Source organism: Prionailurus viverrinus, chromosome A3 (genome assembly GCF_022837055.1).
Source record: "Prionailurus viverrinus isolate Anna chromosome A3, UM_Priviv_1.0, whole genome shotgun sequence".
NCBI classification, from domain to species: domain Eukaryota; kingdom Metazoa; phylum Chordata; class Mammalia; order Carnivora; family Felidae; genus Prionailurus; species Prionailurus viverrinus.
The window spans coordinates 1,525,345-1,542,437 of NC_062563.1; the positions used below are offsets into that span (position 1 = coordinate 1,525,345).

At 65.1% G+C, this 17,093-nt stretch overlaps 1 long non-coding RNA gene across 1 annotated transcript; it reads left to right on the forward strand.

The window, feature by feature from the left end:
• Window positions 1–11,500: 11,500 nt before the first annotated feature.
• Window positions 11,501–16,987, forward strand: LOC125162594 (uncharacterized). Its single transcript, XR_007151092.1, has 3 exons — window positions 11,501–11,632; window positions 13,998–14,086; window positions 16,142–16,987. It is a non-coding gene; the product is annotated as an uncharacterized LOC125162594 (long non-coding RNA).
• The last annotated feature ends 106 nt before the right edge of the window (window positions 16,988–17,093 follow it).

Sequence of the window (17,093 nt, forward strand, 5' to 3'; positions counted from 1 at the left end):
ATCATATACCCGGCCGCCCGAGGGCAGCAGAACCCGCAGACCACCCCCCTCCACACCTCAGTCCCCATGCCCCTCCCCAGAAGTGAACCGGTCGGTGCCACAGGGTCCTTCCTCTGGGAACAGCCTTGGCCGTTCCCTCAAGACCAGGCCCCGAAGTTCACCGGGAGCCCGGGCTGAGCCCCAAACCTCTGGCCTCTCATCCCACGACCCGCGGACGGCCCCGGAGGACGAGGAGCCGCCAGGTCCCAGCCCTGTAAACACTCTTTTATTCTGGCTGCGGAGCACGGGGAGCGGGGGGGGGCCCCGAGGACCCCCGGAGCCTGGCCCTCCCTTGCCCTCCAGAGAAGGCCCTGTAGACCGAGCCACTGGGCCGGCTCTGACCCGCCTGCCACCGTTCCAAACAGAGCAGGGATGTGACAAGCTGCCCCGGGCCAACACCGTCACTCCTGTGTCGACCCTGCGCCCAACACCATCGGGGCACCCGGCCCTTCCCCACCCCTTTGACACCCTACTGACACGTTCACATCTGAGGGAATCTCCCCCAAATCACAGACCTTCTGCTTCCGCATGCTTCCCCTGGGAGGGTTGGTCCCACTGCGGCCCTCGGCCGAGTCAGTCCAGCCCCGGCCTGTCCAGGCCCCTGCTCGAGGCCGGAACACTCCGGGGCTCGAGTCCAGAGCCGCCGATCCTTGTCCGTGAGCAGGTGGGAGCTTCGAACCCGCCAGGGAGCACAGCAAATGTGGCCCAGGGGGTTTAGCCCCAGCACCAGGCACGGGGTTGGCTGTGGGGTCTTGGCTGGGCTGTCTCGGCGAGCGCAGACCGAACCCCTGCGTGCCAGGCACCGGGATCCTGGCATCCCGTTAGAGGGCACTGGGCTCGGGACGCCTCCCTGTGGCCATTCTCCCGGGGGAGTGGATGTCCAGCCACCCACTCTCGCACCCCCGCACGGCCTTGCCTGGGGAATGTTCTGGCAGCTCTTTCCTGGACGAGTGACTACCACACGTTGACGGCGGGTTTGGGGGGGCTCGCTGGGTCTGTGTCTGCAGTGGGGCTCCAGGGGGAGGCGGTCCCTGTCTCTTTGACTCAGTTGCCCAGTGACCGTGTTAACTCAATTTGGCAGATTTTCTGCCTTCCGCCACCCCAGCATCCCGGGGTCTCAGCCTCTGTCTGGAGCTCCCGACTTCCCCACGAGCCCCTGAACGACCCATGGCTCAGCCCAGGTGCCTCTCAAGCCCACCCTCCCAGGAGCCCCCCGCCCAGCTCAGGCCCTGCCACTCACCTCCACCAAACAGCCTCCGGAGCCCCCGCAGCCCCTTACCCCCACCGCCTGCTCTCTGGAACTCTGACCCCGGGGCCAGAAGGAGGCGCAAAGGGACTGAGCCCAGAGGACTCCAGAGAAAACAGACAAGGCCAGTGCCAGGCCTTCACCGCGGCTCGCAAATGCATCACCGAGTCTGCGTTTACGTGCGCGATGCGTCCCACCAGAAGGTAAGCTTGTCCTGGGCAGGGACTGTGTCCCAGGCCTGGGCTGCAGGGCCCCGAGTTCCGGTGAATGTATCATCCGCCAGAAAGGCAGGCCGTGGCTGGAGCCGGGTAGTGGTTTTGTCCGAACCCCTCCCCGGCCCTTCTGCCTCTCCCGCTAGGGCATGAGAGACCGAGGCTGCAGCTAAGACACTTTGTGCATTTTATGAACAAAACAATTAAATAGGTTTTAAAACATCTGCTGACGGAATTGTCCCATACGGGGAAGTACACTCAGCATTTTTGAAGCAGCAGCTGACACTGGATGTGGGGAATCACTGCGGAAAACACCAACGGCCCTGTTAAAATCGATAGAAAATTAGACGCTATAAACATGCACTAGGTGTCCAATTAGTTATAATTGGAGCAAACCACCGTGTAGATGAAGGCACGGGGTGTTCGCCAAGACGCGTGGCTGGCGTCGCCCCGAGAGGTCCCGGTGGGGCAGCGACACCACCAACGAGAGAGCCGGAGGCCTGTGGTGCTGCTGGCACTGCCCCCAAGTGCCCCCCGGGGCCCAAGCGGCAGCTGGCACCTCTTCCGGGAAGCTCTCCGGCATTTGGTGAGGGCCCTGGACTCAGCAAGGACTCAGTGAGCAGCTGAGCTCCCCGGACAACCTGGGCCGCACCGGGCTGCCCCTGTACCCTAAGCTGTCCCAAAGTCTGACCCACCCGTCGGGGGCTCTCGGCGGGCTTCCTCGGCCTCTCTGAGCCTCAGTTTCCCCATGTGGGAGGGCCAGCCACGCCCTGCCCATAGCCGACGTCAACCCAAGCCCTGTCACGGCGGTCACCGCCGTCCCAGCTCAGTGAAAGGCCCTGGCCATTGTCCCTCAAGGGCAGCGAGCAGCGTCTCTCCCACGCTGCCCCACAGCCCCTGGCCCAGGACCCCAGGGCACAGCGTTCACTTTGGGCAGAAACCACACAGACTCCTCCAGAAGGAGGTGTCAGTGGCCCGGCACACTGAGCACTACAGCCCGAGTCCTAGAGAACAGGTGGCACCAGCTTCTGCTCAAGGGCAACCAATAGCCCAGACAGACCTGCAGCTAAAGACACGGCCCTTGGCGGTCACAGAGCGGAGATGACGCGAAACCCCCCCAGCCCCGCAAGCACATACCCACCGGGGGTGGCCCCCCAGCCCCCCATCCACATACCCACCCGGGGGCAGGCAGCCTGTGGCCGCGACAATACCTTACACAGCTAACAGATCCCTTCCCTCCACCAGCAGGTACCAACAACTCACATCTGGATGCGTCTGGTGTTTTTTACTATGAAGCTTTTAAAATTTAAACATAAGTAACCTAATATATCTCCAGCAGCAACATTACCTATTAGCACTCAGATTCACCACTAAATTAATTTTTAATTCCAAATTTTGGTTAATTATTAAAATAAATAGCAAAGAACGACAGTTGGCCCCAGGAATGTGAGCAGCCCGGCCAGGGCTGTGCCGAAGGAGCCTTCCCGGGGATTCTGTTCGGGCTGCGGGGTCCTTACAAAGGAGTCTCGGGGGAGACCCGCGGTGAAAAGGCAAAAGCAAACCCCGCCCCCAGACATTTCTCATTCTCGCGACGCTGACCCAGCCAGGTGCCACACAAGACCTGCTCGGCCCCGTCCCGTAACTTTTCTGTCTATTCAAAAAAATATGTATTCTTTCTCAACACTGATAAAAGTTTAATACGGAGTTGCCCGGGTTTTTAATAAACTTGTCAACAAAAGAGCAGGGCAAATTGATGGGGCCCCTCCTAGAGATAAATTTCACCTCAAATAGACCCGAAGAGCATGGGGACAGGCCGAGGGGGAGGCACGATTGTTTTGCTGTTCTTTGCAAAAAGTGGGAAGATGGATTTTTGTGTCTTATTAGCTCACAGATAGGGCCGGGGTAGAAGCTGGTATAATTTCAGGAAAGAAAGCCGCTTGGCTGAGAACCAGATCCGAGAGCCCTGAGGTCAGGGGACAGTGGCAGCTCGGGAGCAAATTAGCAGCCAGTGTGGTCGGAGATAAGAAGAAGCCACCAGGCTCCGTGGTCCCTCTCTGGAGTCCCCGTCACACCCCCTCCACCTGCAGAAACGGATCCCGGCAGCCGCCAGAGCCCGGAGCGCAGGGACGCGTGCTTCACCGGGTCAGGGGGATCAGCGGTCTACCGTGGGAGGCCTGAGCTCTGCCAACACAGACCGCGCACGTCCAACCCTAAATTCTGCCTGCTTGGCGAGGTCTTCCAACAGCGGAGACGCGTGAAGTGAAGTGTAGCTACCCGTCTCCAGGCAGGGAGTAGCACCCCGTGCTTTGCGGGGTGTAAGCAGGCCCTTTTATTCCCTCACTCAAGGTCACCTGCTCCACTGGCTGCGGAGCGGTTTGAAATTCCACCATTAGAGATTCACTTCTTGGGCCAAAGGTGGAAGGCAAGCAGGTCCCCCTGGGAAGCTGCTGGCCTACCAGCTATGGGGCCTTGGGGCAAGCTGCTGTGTGCAGCACAGGAGGCCATGGCCAGGGACAGACGAGGAGGTATAGAGGGGACTCTGGCGACAGCGTCCACGCTGCGGGACAGAGCCCGTGGGAGCCGGGCCAGGTGGCTCCCCGCCCTACCACACATAGCCCCCAGGCCGGAGTTGGGGTCCTGGCCCTCTTCACCCCTCGGTGCCCTTGGAAATGGACGACAGGAGGTCTCCAGGTCCTGCCTGGACTTGGGGCCCACGAAGGGGAGAGGTGAGGAGGGCACAGGGTTCGGAGCCCCCCACCCCACCCCAGCCTGTCACTGCAGCCGGCACTGGGGTGGTGGGCAGGGTGCAGGGAGGCCGCCTGGGGCCTCCCCTGGCCCGGAGTCATCTGAGTTCAGCCTCTCCAACAGGACAGCTGAGAATGTGGACTATTTATACCGGCCAAGGCGGGCAGGCGGCCGCACAGACACATAGCCCAGTAGCCATATGTGGGCATGACCGACGGCAGACAGGCCTGCCAGGGGGACAAGGACCCAAAACAGTGTGTCTGTCCTGGGCGTCCTTCAACCTCCAGATGTCCCCCACCGAGCGCCCCCCCCCCCCGTATCACCCCCAAGCCGTGACAGGTTCCCGACAGCTGCCTTCCCCCACCCCCACCACTCAACTGTTAAAAATACTCTGGTCACTGAGCCTCCGGTCCTGCGGCTGTCCTCTGTGCCCCAAGCTAGCCATCTGAACCCGTGGGGGCGACTCCAGACTCTCAACCACCAGGTCCGGGGCTCCACTCCCCAGGATGGGGAACAGCCACCCGGCTCTCGTGCAGTGGAAAGTTCTTTCCTTCGCTCTCTCCCTGGGCTGGGCACCAGGGGCCTGGGAGGTGCCTCGGTGCCCAGTGTCCCTGGCCCCGTCCCACGCACCCGGTCTCACCCCCAGCCCAGCACGAGAAGCAGACCTGGGCCTCTGGAAACCTCGGTGGGTGGCACCGATGGCCAGTGCCCTGCCATGTTTCAGGGCCGGTCGCCCTGAGTCTCTACCTCAGGAGCAGCTGCCGGGCTGCCAGAGCCGGCCCTCTTGTCCCTGCCCTTGAGACGCGCAGCCCTGCATGCCGCCTGCACAGCTCTGCAGCAGCCTGCACTGCTCGGGCCACCGCGCCGGTGGCCCCTCCCCGCTGGGCGGGCTGGGCCTTCCCGGGGTCAGAGCCAGCCTGCGACTGGGAGCGCTGAAGGCAGTCCCCACCGGGGAGCCAGGAAGGCACCCAGGAGCAGCCCCAAGCCGGGGCCAGCCAGGTCCGGGGCCTTGTGGGGCCGGGTGAGAGAATCCCCAAGCAGGATGCAGGCGGGAGACGGCAGGAGCTCCCGGGGGGCCACCGGCGCTATGCTGGGGGCCCCTCCTCTTGCCCAAAGTCACGCCAGCCTCTTCCCCTCTGAGGCTGGCTGCTGGCGGGCCAAGGGCAGTGGGGCCAGGCCAGGGTCGCCCAGAAAGCCACGCGCTCTCATCCCCGGGGCCCCTCTCCAGCAGCTGGGTCCCCAGGCCTGGCCACCCTGAGGAGCAGGGGGCGTCAAAGGCAGGGAGCTGAGCGGCAGCGAGCGGAGGCCCTCTGCAGTGGGACGTGCGGCCGGCGAGCGAGGCTGAGTCAGCACAAAGCCGCTCTCACGGAGGCTACCCTTTATGCTAAGGTGGCACAATTAATGCGATCGCGCCGGCCCCGCCCCCGCCCGCCGGCCCCGCCCACTTCCGCACCCGCCCCGTCCACTTTCTGCCCCACAAGGCCTCCGGCCTCCAGGCTCCAACGCCGCGCGCTCTGCGCTGGCCCTGAAGAGCGCTCGGGCCCTCCCGGTTCTCACTCAGGCCATGGGGGGGACAGGGATTTGCAGTTCCAGCAATGTCCACTTTGATTGACTGGGGCTGCGGCAGCTCGACCATCATCCTGCAGGGCAGTCCGATCATTTGCTCTTTAGCGCAGCGTTTTTCACGTGAGATGGACCGTTTTCAACGAGATTCCTAAGCCCTGTGCACAAATGCCTTCGCCAGCCCTCCCCCCTTGAAAACCTCACGCAGGGAAGGGCTTTCCCGCCGGTGACGAGTGCACCACCGCCACACCAGAGCCACAAGCACCCCTCCTTGGAAGCAGGTGCCACAGTCCACGTGGCCACCTGGCTACAGACAGTTTGTGGTCGGCACGAGTGTGGGCACGCGGTGCGACGGGGCTGCCCCAGCCTCCCGACCCCCTCGCACGGCGAAGGTCCATTTGGAGCGTAGCTGGGTTCGGTGAGCCGTCCCCTGGAAGAACGGAACCAATGACACCCTGACATGAGTGCCACGATTCTCGGAGCTGCCGTTTCTACCTCAGAATCTGGGGCCCGCAATCCACCCAAGTGTCCCGGAAACCCAGGAGCCCCCCCACTCCTCACTCTGAGAGCTCAGAGAAAGGGGCACCGCCCCCCCCCCCCGACCTGGGTTTCTCCCCACGACCTCACAAAGCCCATGTCCCCGAGGTGGCAGGCAAGCCCTAAGAGGTGGAGCTCTGACCCCACCCAGGAACGCCCCAGGCCCTCTCCCCCTGCCAGGGCCCCAGGGCGCCCGTGGCAGCCCATCTCTGGTGGCGGGCCATCCCGGAAAAGAGCTCTGGGCGGAGGACACACCCTGTCCTGCCGCTGTCTCCTTCCCCCACAGAAAGGCCCAAAGACCCAACTCAGAAGCCACGCTTGCTCTGGGCTCCCTCCCTGGCTCCTTCCCCGGGAAGCCAAGAACTAGGGCTTCCCGAACAGAAAATTCCAGCCGCCCCCAAGACTCCCATCGGGAGGCGTCCAAGTGGTGCCCGTTCTTAATTTGGCCAATCAAGAGACGGGTGGCAATTTACAGCTCTCTCCCTGCGAACTCCCTGGCTTTACTGCTCAGCCAAACCTGATTCCAAAACACTAATGCTTTTATTTAAACACCACATCCTGCAATAAAGCCCTAATGTGCAGCGGGATGCATCTAGGGGAAGAGCCGTGTGTCTGCGGCCAGCCCCAGTGGCCATGCGCCCTGCTACTTCCCTCCCTGTGGCCGGAGCCGGAGGCGTAGGGCAGAGATGACCTTCCTGGGGACGCTGGGCACTGACCCCTCTGGGCCCCGTGGCCGGAAGGAAGGCAGTTCCCAAGGACAATCCTGCCTCCCGGACATGCACGCCATCGGAGTGGCCCTCGACTACGGTGTCCCCCCTGCCACCCCCCCCCCCACCCCGGCCCGGCAGCTGGGAGCCACGTGCGAGCTTGGAGCCGCCCATGTCTGCCCATCCCCCGGCTCCTTGGTGGGACCTTAGTGTCTCAGGGAACCTAGCTGCCCCCAGACCCAATGCTCCCAGCAGCTGGAGGAGGCGGCCTGCTGGCCTGCCCCTCCCTGTCCCACCCCCATGCAAGAGCCGCGTTCCTGCCAAAGGTCAGCGTGTGGGAGGGGCTGGGGCACCTGCCATGGGCCCCAGGCAGCAATGCCAAGGACGCCCAGAAAAGCAGAGATGACACACACATTGGAAAAATAGCCCTGAGCCCGAGGAGGATGTGCCCTGGGCAGACACGCCGGCCTCACCCCACTCTGAGGGCCAGAGACTGGCAGAGATGCCTGGCCCCTGCCAGCCACCCCTCCCCCCCCCACCGCCGCCCCGGGGCCCTCTGCCCTCAGCCTCCCCGGAGGAGGACCAGTGCCCTGGAGACCGCCTCTACAGAGGCTCAGCTCTCATCTCCTGGGCCGTTACCACCCAGCCCCGGGGCCCACAGGACACCCCGGGCTCTTCTCCTGGCAGGGGCCGGGGTCACACGCGGACATGGAGAACAGCTCAGGCTGGTGTAGTGGTGTGGGGCAGAACCAGCTGGGGAGAGGGGCTCGGGGCCGGCCATGCTCCGCCCCTGCGGTCTCTGTCTTCACCACCACGGGCTCCCGAGGGGCCCTCGGGGTCCAGGGCTTGGGTGTTTTCAGGCAGGAGCGGGGCCTGGCACCATGGGCCTTCTGACCCTGCTTGCTGGTCCCCGGGGGACTGTGCTGCGGGGTCCCCGCCTCACGGTACGGCCCCTGGGAGCCAAGGAGGGTCCCCACGTGGCCACAGGAGCCCCCTCTCTCCTCCCTTTCCTTGCCCCGCGTGACTCCCTGACCCTGAGGGGACTCCCTGCGCTTCTAGTGCCCGTGAATAGCTTTCTGCCCCTACCTCACAAACAGCCCTTTCTACTGGCATGTGACCCCTTTCAGGGTGCCCAGAAGCGATGGGTGCCCCAGGCACCCTGCGTTCCCAAGCCAAGGCCCCCACCCCCAGCCCTCCAGCCCCCGCGCCGGACCCCACTCCTGCCACAAGGCCCCCTTGCCTCTGCCGCAGTCAGCACGTTGAATATTTAATGTCTGATGAACGCTTCCACCTGCTGACACAGGCAAAGTGACAGAACAATGCCGGCAGGGGACAGGGCCGTCCACTGACGCCCAGGCGGCCTGCCACGGAGGCCTCGCCCCGGCCACAGCGCCTGCCCGGCTGTCCGTGTGTCCGTCTGTCCCCCGGGCGGCCCCGCGGGCGAGAGGTCCCCGCCTGAAATACATACTTCTTTACATTCCATAGCTTAGGTCCATATGGGCATATAAAGAAGTATGTTTCCCAAGCAGGTAGTTCAGTGAGTACAGTCACGTGGGCTCCGGGAAGGGGAGGCCCCACGGAGGCCACGGGGCGTCTGCCTGGAGCCTCGCCTGTGCCCGAGGCCCCACGCCCTCCCGCTCTGCCCTGCCCCCTGCCCTCAGGGCTCCCCCTCTGTGTGGGGCTCCCAGGAACGTGCACGCACATGGTCAGGAAGGGCAGAGGCAGAAACCCGCTCGAAGTCTCGAGAAAGCCTCCCTCGCCCCACAGTTAATCTGGTTTTGCGTCAACGGAACAAGAAAAGCAAGGACCCAGGCTGTCACCTCCCACCCTCACCCCGGAGAAGGGATGCGCCATTTCCTCTCAGCACCCCCCCCCTCCATCTGGGCACCTTGTCCCGGCCAAGTGCACGGGGAGGCCGGAGCGAAGACACCGCAGCTCAGAAGGAGCCCACCAGGGGCCATCAGGGAGCCGGGTGGCCAGAGTCCGCGGGGCGCCGGCCTCACTGGCCGCGAGCCCAGGGGGGGGGGCAGCAGGAGCCCCCGAGAAGTGGAGAGGCCTTACCTGGGCAGCTGGCGGGCAGCTTGCTGGGCTGGTCCCTGGTGGTTCTGCCTCCCAGGAACCAGAGCCCTCAAGGGCAGGGCTCGGTCGGTGCCTCTGTCTTTGAAGACATGTGTGACAAGGGCGGCTGCCGGGAGACGCTGGGAGGCGGCCCTCGCCTCAGCCAGCCCCTTGTGCCGGGGGGTGGGGGGGGGAGTGCCGGCCCAGTGGGGGGCAGAGCCGACTCCTGCTCCCCTCTGTGGCTCCCTGTGTCCCTTCCTCGCCTCTGTCTCCCTCTCCCCTCCTGGCACGTCACGCCCTCTGCCACGGCCCCCAAGAAGAGGCTGGCACCAGCGAGCAGCTCACACGGGTGCCGGGGCCACCGAGCACTGCCACCAGTTTTGGCGATGTGGCCCAGGGGCGCCTGGCTCCTGTGGCCAGCGCCCGGCCTCCACCGGGCCTGATCAATACCAATTTACTGTCAAACGCAGGGGCCGCCTTCCCGTTAATGAATTTCCCGGTGCTCACCAGCTTCTAATGAACCCGTTAAAGAGGGTTTAAGTAAACTTAGCAAGTGGCGAGCTAAGCACTTTGGAACACTTAATTGTATCGATATTGTTGTCACTGCATCTCAGAATGTCCCTGTGATAGAAGCAGCCCCTCGTCCCCATCGCCTGCCTTCTACGGCCGCCCCGAAGCCAGGAGTCAGAACCGCAGAGTCTGACAGAGAGCAGTGTGACCTCTGGGTCAGGTCTCCGCCACAGGAAGGGGCACTAACCCCCCACCCCCCGCCAGCCTGCGCCCAGGGGCATCAGGCGTCCATGGGGGGGGGGGGGGGGGTCTTGCCATCGCCAGGGTGAGTGAGGCCCGCGGATGGGGCAGTGGCACGCTGAGGCTGTCAGGTGCCTGCAGGGGGAGAGAGCCGGGGGCAGGCAGGCTCACTGGGGGCAGGATCCGGGCTGGGCACAGACAGAGGAGCTGGGCCCAGGGTCCTGGTGTGGCCGGACGAGGCCCCGGGCCTGAACACACTTCAATTCTATCAGCGAGACAAGGCCTGGGGCGCCCCCGCGCGCCCCTGCCCACCGGGCAGCCCACCTGTCCTGTGCAGACGGGCCCAGAGAGGGTCGTCCGGACGCTGCCGTCCCCAGGGCCGGGCTGTGTCTCAGCAGAGCCTGCAGCATGCAGAGGCAAGTAAGCAATTTCTCCAGTCCCTGGGCTGTGGTGGCTGCACCGGGGGCAGCCAGGCTGGAGTTTTCCGTGGGGCTGTGTGATCTGGGCTCCAAGAGGCCCCCCCACCGACAGGAGAGAGCCACCCTACAGAAAGACACTGAGGAGCGACGTCCCGTCGTCCCATCTTCGTGTTGCTGCTCTCGTCTATCACCTTCACGCAGCCCGCATGAGAAGGGCGGCCGGGGCACCCCCACTCCCCCCTGCGTCCCAGAATGTGCCCTCGAGACCCTCGCACGAGAAATTTCCTGCCAGCCTCTGACAGGTGAGGCCTCAGAGGCACTGCTCAGGCCGGGGACCCTCCCTCACCACCCTCCCCATGCCAGGCCTTCACACAGGCTGCATCTGGGACACAGAGGAAAGTGGGGGGCTCCAAAGGGCAGGAGGGGTTAGACTAGGTCCGGCCAGAGTCCCGCGAGTTTCCGCCCTGCTCCAACACGAACCCTGGCCACTTTTCAAACAGTTTCCCATCCTGTGAGGACAGTGAGCGGTAGCCACCTCCAAGGGACCCCACGGTGGGGGGAGCAGCGGGCTGGCACCCTGCCCGGCCTCGCCTAGCACTCCTCAGCCGCGATTCCACCCCCCCCGCCCCGCCCCCAGCCGCGTGGAGGTCATGATCCCTCGCAGAGACCCCTGGCTGCTCCCCACCCCCGCCCCATCCCCCATCCAGCCCCCAGTCTCTGCCACATATGCTCCCTGCGGGGCGCACCTAGCATAGGGCCCCTCCACCCCCCCACACACACCATGGGGGCCGTGACAACTACAGAAGTCTAGTGTCCCAGCCTGGGGCGGCCACACCGCCGGCCTGGGACCCCCTGCCCCAGCATCTCCACCGTTAACGCTGCAAGTTCCAAGGTAAGTTTAACCACACTCCCAGCGCCAAGCTTTGTGCCTCGGGGCAGGTTCATTGCGCCCTCCCCACCCCCACCCCCCGCCTCCCCCCTGGCCCCCCCCGGACCCCCCCACCCCGGCACCAGGACCCCCGTCCACCCCGGGCATCTGGAGGCAGCTGCTTCCTTGCAAAATGCCCGCATGTCAAAGTTCGTGCATCCCGGTTGGACGCGCCCTCCCGGCCTGCTGGCTGCTGGCTCTGCAGTTTTCCAAATGCGGACGGAGCCGCGAGCCAGGAGAAAACTCCAAAGCGCCCCCGCTGGAACCACGCGGCCCGCCGCCCCGGCTCCCACCCACCGGCAGGCACACCCCCACCGCGGCGGCCGGCAAGTTTGTGGGGCCGTCCGGGCCGGCTGAGCAGGACTCACCGCGGAGCCCCTCCAGCCGGGCTGGCGACAGCGGCAGCGGGCGCAGGGTCGCGGCTCCCGGTACGATGCGCCCGCGTGGCTCCCAGGGAGATGCTGCAGCCGTGGCGGCACCATCCACCTTCTCCCGGAGCCAATCGCGAATGCAGGGGTGGGGGAGGCCAGAGCTCCCGATGCGTCCGCACTTGGGGGGCGGGGGGGGCAGGCACAGGGAAAGAAGACACCACGCACCCCCCTCCGCACCGGCCCTTCCCCCAGCCCTCCCGCAGCCGCGCAGACTTAGCTGGAAGGGAGATCTTGAGAGGAGAGAGGGAGAGAGAGAGGGAGGGAGGGAGGGACCGGAGGCGCAGGACTGGCGGGCGATGCAGAGTTACGGAGGAGCCACCTCGAGCCCCTGCACCTTGAGCCCTCCCCGCGCTGGGCTGTGTCTGCAGACGCTCCCGCACCCCCAGCCGGGGTCAGCGCCAGGTAGAGGTCAGGGCGGAACAAAAGGGGACGGTCCCGTGGGTGTGCAGGCTCACACATGCACACAGCCCTCCGCCGAGCCTCCCGCAGGCGGGGGAGGGGAGGGGATGGGAGGAGAGGGCTGACCCGAGGGGCCGGAGCGGGCATGGGGGCCCCCCTCGGGTCAGGAGCCCGCCTCACCTTTGCAGTCCTTATATACCCGGCCAAGCATCCCAAACACGCGGCCCCGGCCAAGTGGCCCCCTCGGGCTGTGCTCCCTGACCATATTTAGTCAAGCAGGGGAAAAAATAGCCTGTCAGCTGGGCCTCGGCTGGCCGGCCACCGGGAACAGGGTGGGAGCACCAGCGCCATTGACGGCCGGTCCTGGGCCCCGAGCTGCCGTCCTCGGCCCCCTCCGGCCCCTCCCCACGGGCCTCCCACCGGCTGTCCCTGCCCTGCCGTCCCCCCCTGCTATTTTTAGCCCAGCCCAGGACAGAGGGGCCCTCTTGCAGCAGGAGCAGCGGCCTCCCGGGCCACACAGCCCGTTCCGGGGGTGCCCGGGGGAGACCCAGGTGGGGAGGCCGGCCGCCTCCGCCCCGCTCTTGGCCCCCGGGGACGGGGCCCCACCCAGGCCACCCAGGGTCTCACTTGGTGCCCTTCTGGCCAGAATTGGGGGCCAGGTCAGGTGATGACAGAGCCACCGGGGTTTCCGGAGGCTCCCAAGCCAGCTCTGAGTAATGAGGACCACAGGTCACCTTGGACAGAAAGCCAGGCCACCCAGCTCACCGCCGGGTACCCCAGGCCCGCAACCGGGGGGCACGCGCTAGTGGGAGATCCTCGTGCACACTCTGGCTACGCTCAGAGCACCCCCATCCTGGGTCCGTGCCACAATGATGTAATGGGCATGTGCTGGGCACGGCCTGCAGGGGCCTGTCCCCACGGGGCCCGGACGCGGAGGCCAACTGTCCCCCACAGCCGTATGAGCTGCGTGGGCCTCCTTGTCTCCCTGGGGCCCCCAGGACGCAGGACGGACCCACTTCCCTGAAGGTGGGGGGCAGGGCCCACACGGGGAGCAGAGGGCTGCTAGCTTCACTGTCTGTGGAGTCCTGGCCACTAGAGTGCAGGCAGCAGGATGTTCTATTGTCCCAGAAAAGCCATGTCACAGACCTCCCTGCCTCCTGTGCCTTGAAGGCCTGGCCCAGCTGCGGGCGTGGGGAAGGGGTGTCCACACTTCTCGGGGCAGACTCCCATAGGCCCAGAGCTGCAGGGTCCCAGCCTGGGGGCAGGGGTGTCACGGGGAGGGTCTGCGAGGACCCCCACATAGGGACAGGGGCGGGCAGGGAGGGATATGCTGGCAAGTAGTGGCCACGCAGGCCCAGGAGATTGGGCAACGGCACGGGGTGGGGGGTGCGGCACTCCCAGAAGCTCTGAGAGTCTGGGAGCCCCCACGTGGAGACGTCAGTGGCGGGCAGTCAGGCCCTGCTCGCAGGCCTGCAACCCCAGTTGAAGGGGCCTGGGTTCGTGCACCCAGGGGAGGTGGGGACCCTGAGAGGTTTCAAGCTTTGGTTGAAGTGCTTTTCTGAAACCAGCCGTTTAGCCCCCCCGACAGTGAGGGGGTGTCTGCAGTGCCCCTGCACAGGCCCCTGTCCCCTCGGTGGGCAGGGGTGGGGACAGGAGGGCGTCATAGAGCTTGGCCAAGGAGGTCAAAGCAGCCAGGCCCTAGGTGGGTGAGGGAGAGTGGTGAAAGTGACAGCAAAGACAGTCCAAGGCGAAGGGGGCGGGGGAGAGTTGTGGAAGAGACCCCACCATAAATCACCCAGATAGTCACCCTCCCAATGGCAGCCCGGCACGCACAGACAAGGGCTGTCTCTCCCTGGAAGAAAGGCTGGTTGGGTGGCCAGTGCCCAGGGGTCCCCAAGGTCTCAAGGACAAAGCCAGATGACAGGGCACTCTATTCATTTATCCACAACACCGGCATTTCCAGGTATTCCGGAAGCTTCTGTGTGGATTACGTGTGGATCTTCAAAGCATCACTAAGAGGCGGGCCTCCTGTCATCCCCACTTGGCGAGAAGGTAGGAGCAGGTCAGAGGGAGCAGACTCCCTCTGAGGTCCCAGGGCGGGGGCGGCACTGGGCAGTGGCCCCCCGCTGTCCTCCAGAGCCCCTTGCCCGGAGGGTCAGGACAGACCCGGTGCCCTCTGCGTCGGATGCTGATGGAACCCCCACCCCAGGGAGACCGCCACATGTTGGAGACACGTGGAAGGTGGCAGGTGTTGCCTCTTGGTGCGTGCGGATGAACCCAGCAGCGGCCAGCAAGCCCCACAGCCCGCCTCCCTCCTTCGTTCATCAACGAGAGCCCAGGGGCCTGCCTGGCACCCGCCGGGGCCACGGAGGCCGGGCCACGCACCATCTGGGGGAACGTTCCAGCACAGGCAGGTGCACTGCCCTCACCAAACGGGGCCACCTGGTGCTTGTGGCCGCTGAGGTCTCGAAACGGGGCTCGTGCAACCGACCCCAACCTTGGACTGGATTTGATTTAATTAATTTTGGTTTCAGTAGCCACATCCGAGCAGCTGTGCTGGGCATGGACGGCAGGGGTGTGGAGTCAAATAAGCCTGTTCACGATGCTGCGTGCTGAGGGGCTCTGGAAGGGAGGGTTTGGGGGAGGGATGGGTGGGGCCTGGGAGGCCATGTAGGTGAGAGGTCAGGGAGGCTCCTGTGGAGGCCGAACAGGGGCCCAGAGGGGCACCCAAGCCTGGCCTGCCCAGGACAGCAAGGGTGGGCAGGTGGGCCGATGGTGGCGCTGCTCTGGCGCAGGGGTGAGGGTGGGGCTGGCTGGGCCGTCAGGAGCCCCAGGCCACCACGGCTGCCACTTGGACCCACGGGGCCACGTGCAGCGGGGAGAGGCACCGAGGTTCTGGCCGGCTCTGGAAGAGCCTGCCCTCCAGCTCTGTCGCGGAGTGGAGGGCGGTCAGGCAAGTGGACCCCAGGAGGACGGGGCGATCTCCCGGGAGCGAGAAGGGGGGGTGTCGCAGAGGGGAGGCGAGAGTGGGCGCGGGGCTCAGGCCCGACGGGAGGGCCTGGAAAATGGCCTGTCCCCGCCAGAGCAGGAGGCCCTGAGCGGGCGCGAGGAAGGACACCCCTGCGCAGAGGCTGCTGCAGACCCCAGAGGAGGTCCCCAGGGGCCCGCCTGGGGGTGAGGAGTCCCGGGGGAGGGGCCTCTGGCATCCGGGCGGGTAGAAGCCGTGCGGTTTCTGGGCCGCGGGGCCTCTCGCCCGTCGAGCTGAGTGGAGGGCGGAGGGGCCACTGGAGACGAGCCGTTTCCTGGAAGTAATGGAGCCGGGAGCGCCCCCGGGAGCAGTGGCTTCTGACTGAGAGCTTTTCCTGGAGCGCCATCCCTGGGGGCGCGGGCCGGGGTGGGGGGCGGATGGGGGGGCGGCCCTGGTGTGCAGCCCGCCCTGGGGAGACAGAGGGCTGCGGCGTCCCTAAGGCCCCGCCAGGTGGCCCCGTGAGGTGCGGGAGGGCGCCACGGGGGGGCCGGAGAGGCCACTCCCTGACTCCCCGAGACTCAGCTTCCCCGTGGGTCAAGTGGGGCCATGGCCCGTGGGCGTGATGAGGCCGAGCCCCTGCACGAAGCCTCAGTGGGGCGGGGGGCAGGGTCAGTGCTGCGGCGTTAGTTCAAGAAAAGCCCCCCCAGACAGGACTGTTCTATCCCTCACCTTCCCGTCTTCTGCACTCAGAGGGTCTACTGAAGGAATGAATGAGTGAATGAGTGAACGAGTGAATGACTCCACCAACAGGTCCTCGATACATCTGCGACTAGACTGGGCAGTGAGGAGGCACGTGGGGGCCGGTGGGGAGGCATGGCTAGAACCATGTTACTGTGTGTTCAGTTTTGGGGTTAGAGGTGAGGCTGGGTGTCTGGAGGGGGTAGGGGCAAGGCAGGCCCAGTGCCCTGGGAGGATCAGGCCACAGTCAGATGTGGGCTCCCCTGACCCCTGCCTGGGTGCCTCTTGTCCCCAGCTATGTCCCTCTGAGGAGACTTGGCTTTTGGTCATTTTGTCCACAAATCTTTAAGTAAAATGAAACGAAACCCAGGTTTTATTTTAAAATTTGGTTGCACTTTCAGACCGCGGCCAACACGCCCTGCCACGGCCTCTGTCAAGGTAAGCGGAGCTCCCCCAACAAAAGCGACGGGCGGAGGACTGGACGTGCGGATGGCCAGCAAGCCCACGAAGAGATGCTCGGTGTCATCGGCGAAAAGCAAGTCAAAGCCACGGCGAGACACCGTCTCTCACCCACCGGGACGGCTGCAAGACCCTCAAAAGCCGAAACCCAGAAAATAACAACAGTCGGCGAAGACGAGGCGAAACTGGACGTGGAGACGTTGCAGGTGAGAATGTAGGACAGTAACAGCGGCCACCGCGGAGCGAGGTCTGTGGCTCCTGCAACCTGCGACCCCCCCGCCCCCCAACCCCGGGCTCGGCCGGAAGAAAGAAGGCAGGGACTGAGATGCACCCCACCCCCACCGCGTCCCGAGCGCAGGAGCCCAAACCACCCGACTGCCGTCTGTCTGTCCGTCTGTCGTGTGCTGGTTGGTAAATCCGACCTCAGAAAGGACTGCGACGGTGGGGGGGGGAGAAAACAAGACGCCTCGGCGGCGAAGTGTCCAGAACAGGCAGCACAGGGAGGGCTGGGGGCGGGGATGCCCCGCAGACCGGCCGCTTAATGGATGCCGGCCTCCTCTAGAGGGTGAGAACGTTCTGGAACGAGGAGGGGAGGCTGCCCAGCACTGTGAGTGTGCTAACTGCCGCTTGGCTATTCACCCTAAAGCGTCTGGGGTTTTGTCTCGTGATTTTCGCCTCAATAAAAAAACAACAAAGGTAAGTGGAGGCCAGGGTCAGCCGCACCCTGTGTCCCCACGGTCCCCCAGCACCTGGAGTCGGGGCTGCCCCACGCTGGGCACTTCGGCTCTCCCAGCGCCCCTCCCGTGAGGGAATAAATGTGTGTTGTGTTAACGCGTGCGGCCCTGTGTCACAGCACTGCCTGTGCCCCTCGGTCCGGGAGACCCTCCTAGCTGG